Here is an 8,898-nt window from a genome sequence, read left to right as displayed (position 1 = left end):
GCTCCCTGGAGAAAAAGCAACCTGATGGAGGAGGTGCAGCCTTCAAAGACAATTTAGAGACAAATTGGGAACAAAACCAAGGCGCAGCTCAGCTGCTTCCGTGCTTTAAGGCCCCTGGGTGCAGCCCGTGGGGGGCATGCGGGGCGTGGGCAGGCGGTGGAGGGTTTGCATCCCTGGCCACGCACCCCTTCCCTCTGGGAGGGCCTGTGGGGGTCCCTGCAGGTCCCCAGCTGTCCCCTCGCTTGGAGCAGGGCTTTTCTCTCTTTCTTCACAAAGTGGGGATAGCCGTGGGGGTTTCTCCCCTCCCGGGCTCCTGCTGTAAGACGGAGCATCCCGACGGGCAGGAGGGCAGGGACCTGCTCCCTGCAGGAGGGCGCCGGCCAACACCCCCAGGTAGGCACCAACCGGGGCGTAACAGGACATCACGCTCCCTCCTGTCAGAAGCAGCGGTGGGTACGTCTTGCTTTGGCCTTTTAACGTACTGAGAGACCTTCACGCTGCTCCCCAGGGCGTGCAGGGCGTGTGGGCAGGCAGGCAGCGAGGAGCAGCCACCTCCTTCCTGTGATCTTCATGGGGCATCTCAACTCCATGAGTCCCGTAAGATCAGAACCAAACTCCCACAACTAAAAAGCGAAAAAAAAAAGCATTGACTACATAACTTATACTACAAGAATGTACAATTTGCTGGAGTAAGGAGCACAATGACACACTGGCTAAAGCATAGGTCGGCATCACTTTCATTGACATGCTGTCAACAATGGGTTCACATTACCTGGAGCAGGCAGCGGATCCGTGCCTGCGCTCGGGAGGCTGCGTTTGCCAACACTTGGCCTCCTCTGCTTGCGCCAGGGCTCGTGCCTGATGCTGCGTTGTTTCCACGCTGTCTCTTCCAGCGCTGACTTTCCGGCAGCGTTTGCCTGCGTGACTTGCGCGTTAGCCGGGCAGTTCCCCTGCTCTGGCTCAGGCCTGGCATCAGCAACGGAGAAGAGGCAGCATCACGCTTCGTTGCAAAAATCACTTGGAGAGCTGCTGCATCGCAAATGGATCTAAAAGGATGCTGGCTGCACGGGTGTGCAAGGAGACCGTGCTGCATACAGTTTCCCTGCTTTAAAATGCTGTTCAGATTAAAGCTTTGGGGGAGATTTTGTGTTTTATAACCTACATGCCAAAGAGGTGACCCCTAGACACACGCAGTGCATTGCCCTGTTAGTGAAACAAAAGCAGACCTTGCAAGAGTTTGTTTACTGCAGGCAGAGGCCGGGGCACTTGGGGAAAGGTTTTCGACCCCTTTCATTCGCATCTTCAAATACTCTTCCTGGAGACAAAACGTGTTGTGCCTTTAGGGTGCTGGTGCCAGCAGGGGGTGACAGGATGGGTCCGTGGGGCCCACAAGCACCCCAAAGGCTGGACCCTTGCGGTCCTGAGCACCTTGGGGGGCGCTGACTGCGATGTGGGGTGCCAGCACCCAGCACGAGGGGAGCGGGCACAGCCGAGGTCCTCGCTCTCGGAAGCGCACGCAGGGAGCACACGTTTCCCCGTGCAGCCCAGGCACAGGGGGGTCTGGGGGCTGAGCTATCTCTCCCTCTGCCTTTCTCTACAACAAAGCCCCACAGGCATATCCAAAACAAATAGTGACCTGGGCAGAGAGTTTTCTTTTCCACTTATTTTTTTCCTTTTTTCCCTTTTCCTAGGCACTACTGGAGGGGGCTGCTCGGCAACACTCGTGTCCCCCCGGCACGCTCTGCTCACCCACACTACAGAGCTGCAATTGCTCCCGCGGGCAGAGGACCAGATCAGGCTGTCACCCAGGCTTCTTCCTGACCTGTAAATTGGTTTGGGCTTCAGCAGGGGATTTCTTCTGTGTTTGACAGTTATGCTTTCCCGCAGACAGCAGCCCTTCTGTTTCCAGGCTGTGAGGCTGCATTTTCTTCTCGCTGGCTGGTGGAAGTCTCTTCCCTCAGCTCGTGCATTGGCGGCGGTTGTAGGATCGCAGAATCACAGAACGGCTTGGGTTGCAAGGGACCTTTAAAGGCCATCTAGTCCAACCCCCCTGCCCTCATCTCCCCCCAGACCAGGTTGCCCCAAGCCCCACCCAGCCTGACCTTGAACACTTCCAGGGATGGGCCATCCACAGCTTCTCCGGGCAACCTCTGCCACTGCCTCACCACCCTCACCGGGAAGAATTTCTTCCTCATATCTCATCTGAATCTTCCCTCTTCCAGTTTAAAGCCATTGCCCCCTGTCCTGTCACTCCCTGCCCTTGTCACAAGTCCCTCCCCAGCTTTCTTGTCGGCCCCTTTAGGCACTGGAAGGCTGCTCTAAGGTCTGCCCAGAGCCTTCTCTTCTCCAGGCTGAACAACCCTAGCTCTCCCAGCCTTAGATAAGATGTTTCTGCTCGTCCCTGCTCTGCTCACACCCTTGATAGCCGGGGAATCGACTTGTTCCATGGAGTCCCACTGGGATACCCCATCCTGGGCAGCTTCTTCCCCACCGCTGGCGCGTTCCTTGGCAATCTCCTGCTGATGGCAAGGAGAGCGCGACACAGCCCTTTGGAGACGGGGAGAGGGATTTCACAGGACTTCCAGTTCTTTCATCACCGTCCCCTTGCTGCCTGCAGTAGTAGTGCGGTTGGTAGGTACAGACTGCTGCACTTAGTTTAGCGTACGCAGGAATCTTAACGTACACCTATTAGTAACGCAGAATGTGCTCTCTGCACTCTGCATTGTTCAACAAGTGTGGAGGGATTCGGCAAGGCAAATCCAGGCCCACATCAGAAAGAAATACCTGCTGCATCCTAACATTTATAACGGGACGAACAACAGCTCCACAGCCTGGAGGTTTTAGGACTAAAACCTGTAACCAAATGTGCAGCTTAAAGCTATTGGTATTTGAATTTTGTCTCCAATTAAATAAAGCACTCAAGCATGCACTGAACTCTAACTCTTAAGTAACATCATCAAACGCAATATCAGTTTTTATACTTTGAAATGCAGAGGACTTGAGTTTCTAATAGCACTACCCAAGAACACAACCTGCCGTATGCCTCTCTCAGAGAGGGAAAAAAGAAGTGGGTTTTTTTTTCTCTCCCTTGGAGAACCGAAGGGCAAAGGCTATTTCCCTTCTAGTTAAACGCTGTTCTACCTGTCCTGAAACACTAAGTATCAGCTCCAGAGAGGAAGCAGCCCATGGGTTACGGCAAGCGTTTCTGGTCCTTGGCTTGGCCATGCCATAGGAAACCCCCCGGTGCTGCCCTTTCCCCGACTCGCGCGTAACTCGGGCACGGCGCTCGGGGGTGAATTTGGGACATCTGCCGTTTGCTGAAGGGACGTGTTTTTCTCAGGGGCTGCATGATGGAAACACCAAAAAAGTTTGGATAGGTGGTCATTACTGCAGTCAAAAGGAGTTAACTCATTGTTGTGTTGCTTATTTTTAAGATGACAATGAAATTATCAGAGGAATATTTGCATTTTCAAGTACATTATGTAATGAAATTATTTCAGTTTTGCCAATATCCAATCTTTTCGCAGCCGATGTGTTAATGTTTAGAAACACTTCAGTCTGTCCACAGAAGATGAATGCGTGCTTCAGATCATGTTCTGATCCGTACACATGACCTGAGGACTGTTTCCAATACAGTTGCCAAATATTTTTCTCAGTTGCCAAAGGCATTTCAGGATTACAGAAATTCTGGGGAATATTCAGACATGGGGTCTGCAGTTTGTGCAGCTGGTAAGTTCTCTAGCTATTAAAAACTACTTTGCAGAGTCATTAAGACTTCATTGTTGCAGCTTTTAATTCTGCCAAAGTTCACGACGACGGAAAGACACTTTAAATGACTGGATACATCTCATTTTACAATGCAATAATCGTTTTTATGCCAAGTCTTCAAATCGGAGTACTCTGATCCTGTATATGCTGGAGCTTCTGAAAGTGCAGTGATAGTAAATTAAAGCAATATCTGGGTAAAAAAAGAGATTTGATCATAAACTTCCTTCAAAAATTGGGGGGAGAAGGTGTTGGCAGCCACAGCAGTGTGGCAGGGGCGGAGGTGGGAGCAGCCCCAGAAGGTTGCAGCACACAGGGCTCCGGGACTGGCCATTGTACAGCTCGACCCACACAATGTCCTCCCTCGGGTGGGAGGGAAGGTGTAGAAATGCAACTAGTCATACTGCATCAAGAAAAACTTTCTATACCTCTGTGCAGGAAGGCTTGGGATTTAAAAGTGGGCAGGATGCAATTGCAGGTCACATCTGTGTGATGGATGTTTGACTGAGAGAGGGCTCAGTGGGTCGGTTGTGCTCGGGAATCATGGAATGATTTGGGTTGGAAGGGACCTTAAAGACCATCCAGTTCCAACCCCCCTGCCATGGGCAGGGACACCTCCCACCAGACCAGGTTGCTCAAAGCCCCATCCAGCCTGGCCTTGAACACTTCCAGGGATGGGGCAGCCACAACTTCTCTGGGCAACCTCTGCCACTGCCTCACCACCCTCACCGGGAAGAATTTCTTCCTGATATCTCATCTAAATCTTCCCTCTTCCAGTTTAAAGCCATTGCCCCTTGTCCTGTCACTCCCTGCCCTTGTCAGAAGTCCCTCCCCAGCTTTCTTGTCGGCCCCTTTAGGTACGGGAAGGCTGCTCTAAGGTCTGCCCGGAGCCTTCTCTTCTCCAGGCTGAACAACCCCAACTCTCTCAGCCTGTCCTCACAGCAGAGGTGCTCCAGCCCCCGGATCATCTCCGTGGCCTCCTCTCGACTTGCTCCAACAGGTCCACATCCTTCTTATTCTGTACTTGCAGATTATTGCCATTTAATAACCAGATCAAGTGATTACCATTAATTCCATCTTCCTCAAGAAATTCCTCCTGGAGTCTGGACGGAGCTGGCAGTCATCCCCAGATGGAGCTGGGTAAGTGCCCAGGAGGCGTTGTTCAGTACAGGCTGAAAGGTGTTGGGGTTTTTGTCTTAGGTTTTACTTAAAAAACCTATCTAGGTTTTTTTATTTTGTTTTAACCTACCTTATTGTGGCTCGGGAAAACCACAACAGCTGAAATTTTCTGTGCCCACGTCCTCTCTCTGCCATACCAGCACCATGCAAGGTGTCTGCCCATCTGCTCACAGCAGTGAGGCACGGTGATGGCCAGTACCCACGCCTGCCCTTGGTGCAGAGGGAAGGTGAACGAGGAGTGGGGTGGGAGTACAGAAACATGAGGATTTTCTGTTTTGCTGGTTTCTTTTGGTCTGTAGTTATGGGAATGATCTTACCCAAGAAGGCCACATACTAGTGCTAAGTAAGTAGCAGAAGATAAATGCAGGGTGAATTCAGTGTAGTCACTTGGACTCTCTCATTTCATCCGAAACTTTAAAATAACCAAATAGAAGTGTGAGTGCACTGCAGCTGGTAATAAACAGTTTTGTTTTTTTCTAGACTAGAGCTTTAATAGCAAAGAAAATGACAATTTGAGACGTTTCATGTAATGCTAATCCAGTTTACTTTGTCCATCATGTCTCCTAGTTATCGCTTCTCATCTGCTAACGCTGGCTTTTCAGTTAAATCTGGGTACCAGGTGCCAAGGAGCCTGAAACGCCAGGCTGCCTGATCCATCCAGCAAGGCAGACAGTACTGCTGACCAGATGGCCAAAAGGGAACACAGATGATCAAAATGGTGTTTTCCAAGGAATATAAGTCATATCAAACCTTTGTAGAGTGAGAAATAGGAAATTAGTTCTGCTAGATCCGAGTACCAGACACCTGCCTTTGCCTTGGAGCAGACTAATCAGAAGCCAGTGTTGAACTGGCCGGTGGAACCCAACGCTGTCCTCGGGGTGGCACAGGAACTCCTTGCCTTGTGCCTGCTTTGCAAGTTGGTCACCTCGGGGGAGAGGGCCGGTGCCCGTGAGAGCTGGGTGCCGGGGTGAGCCGCCTGTGTGAGGGCAGTTGCTTGCCAGATACATTAGATGTGTGGGCTATCCATATGACTTTTTATTTTCAGACATTTATTGGAAGGTGCCATACTCCTCAATAAAGAAAAGCACTACACTGCAGCTCCCCAAATCACTGCACCCACGGTGGGCTTTGAAATGGTGTCTTTTTTTTTTTTTTAAATAAAGCACCAGATTTTTATCTCTTTTTTGCCATCTCTAGTTAATATTAGACAGCTAAAACCCCCTAAGTTATGTTCCTTTTACTGTTATGTTCCTGGCCCTTCCTAAAATTCTGGTCTGTGTGTTAAGTATGCACAGGACCCAAAGAAAGAGCAGGACTACAGTAGTTGTGTATCGTACTGCCTGGTGCTGCTTTAAGCCAAATGCTATGCAAGGCATTTGCATTTTTCTGATACAATCTTATTTTTCTAAAAATGGGTAACTTTATGCTAAAATAAACTGGAAAAAAATCCTCATCTGCCCTGTCTATCTGTCAAATCTGTTCTGAAATAGCTCCTACATCAAGGTGTAATAGCAACATTTAAACTTAGGGAAAACTAAAATAGTCCTTGATTGATGGATATTACCTGAAAGTCTTTTATTAATTTTTTTTTGCACCCCCCTCCCCCCAAGAAAAATCACTTTAATATTTTCCTTTTGTGCCAGTTTCAGCACAAGTAAGATTCTAAAAGGCAGTGTTTTCTAGATGGAGTTCACACATTACATGATTACGCCCATTTTATGGACAGTATCGTTGAGTACCTGGGAGTACCATCTCCTACAGCAGCAATCAGAAGCTGAATTCAGACCTTGGACAAGAAAGGGAGTTCAGCACACTAATGTAAAAAAATTAGCCATTTCTGCCTGTATTTAGATTAAGACACCATAAAAGCATTTCGCTGCACAATTGCCAAATCTTGAATTTCCATTTCACTAACAGAGATGGGTGCCTGCTGCCACTTCATGGAAACCATCACCCAAAGTGAAACCCCCACCTAAAGCACAGACGTGGAGCTCTCTAACAATAAACTACAGTTACTTAGCTGCAAAGCTCTTCGGCCCTGAACAGGTCACGTTTCTGCAGTGACGCTGGGTCTTCACCAGGACAGAAGAGTTTGTACAGGAGCTTTCTAGGCAAGGAAAGTGGGAACAAGTGGGTTTGTGTTCCTTTGATGGTTACTGATTCATCAGGCAGACGATAGCTACATGCACAGATGGGGAAAAAAAAAAAAAAAAAAAAAAAAAAAATCGCAAGCCACATACTGAAATTCTCTTCCATGGGAGCTCCTAACACCAATAATGGGTTACTGGCATCAGGGTCTTCCAGTCAGCTCAACCCTCCCCAGGAAGGGTAAGCACCCTCCCGCTCCACCAGCCTTTATTTCTCGCTCTTACCTTGCCGTGTTGAGGTATCACCGTGTTCGAAGACTAAAGCTACAGTGTACTTACATTCACCATCCAATGAAAGCACAACAATAAGTTTTTCCCCCAGGTTTATTTACTAAATTGTTTCACATTCAATGAAATAGTTACAACAATACTTGCAGAGCATTTTCACAAGAGCAAACATATTGAGAACACTAGTAAAGACCGAGAATGCAGGTTACAGTTATTTTCCTGTTGAACTCAAATGCTGCTTTTGTAAACAATAACAAAACCAGAAGACTGCTGCTAAAAAAGATGTACACATAAAAACACTCTACGTACACAAAACTACATGTATCATTTTATACTCTCAACCAAAGCACTCTGGTCAAGTCCGAGTACAATTTGGTATTCTCCGTACAAATATTAAATCCTGCTAAAAATTATAGTTATCCTTCGGTTTAAAATACAGCACAGCGCATAAGGCAAAAAAATAGGAATTATCATCCAGTTCTTTGTGTTTCAGTTAAATATCAAGAATTTAAGGCAAGTTTGGACATTTTGCATTGTTTCATATAGTGAATGGGGACTTACAGATGGCAAATGCACGAAAGTAACACGCTATCTCCCAGAAAAAGTTAACTGTTTGTAATGCGTAGTGGACACATTTGCCCCTCTAGAAATTCCAACTAGACTTTCTCTTTCTGAAAGAAACGCGTTCCTTGAAGGAGAGACTGTCAAGAAGCTTCCAGATGAATATCTTAAAAAAAGGAGAGATTCAGGAACTGTATGTACACGTATAAACTCATACCCACTTTAAAGTGCTTTGCAGATAATTTTGAAGGATTAAGAAATAGAACTGGATGATAATTTATAGTTGTATGACATCTTATTTGAAGGTCCTTTATCTTTAAACAGCAAGACAGACATTACAATGAGACTATTGTTCTTTAAGTGCAGATTTAAAAGGATTGTTGTGTCTGATCTTCCTATAACCAAGCACTTCAGTGAACAGGACAAGCAGCACCGGAACAGAAAATGAACGTGGCATGATTTTAAGTGACACGATCCCTAAACTGACACACCCTTCGATCCGTTTCTAGCTAAACAGTCCATCTAATAACAGCAGTATGTTTCATTAGGCGTTTTCCCCATTCTTCATACCAAGTCTGCATACTAAAAAAATTGTTTACGTTGCTATCTTAAATTTAGCAATACCACATTACACAATATTGGGTCAACCTCTATGACCTAATTTAACATTGCCGCTGCCTAGGTAAAGAGAATAAAACATTTTGCAATTTTAAGTGCTTTGACTTCCATAAATGAAAGACATTTATATAAACATTGAATAACCATCAATACCACCCTGACCTATGGATTTTTTGTTCTGAGGAAGTTAAAACGATTTCTCTACCTTGCATGGCTTTCTACTAACTGAACACAGTGTTTACTAATACTTCCAATCAGAACATGTATGTGAGATTCTTCATTCCTGGAATCCTGCTGTAGTTAAGCTCTAAAAGGTATGGTATATACCAAACTGTGTGGAAAGCCTCCCATCAATAAAAGGCATAATCCTCTCTCTTTTAGGTAAGGAATTTTTCTTATT

Source organism: Cariama cristata, unplaced genomic scaffold, assembly GCF_000690535.1.
Source record: "Cariama cristata isolate BGI_N322 unplaced genomic scaffold, ASM69053v1 scaffold28170, whole genome shotgun sequence".
Lineage (NCBI taxonomy): Eukaryota > Metazoa > Chordata > Aves > Cariamiformes > Cariamidae > Cariama > Cariama cristata.
The sequence above is the reverse complement of the archived record's forward strand: the minus strand, read 5'-3'. Positions refer to the sequence as shown.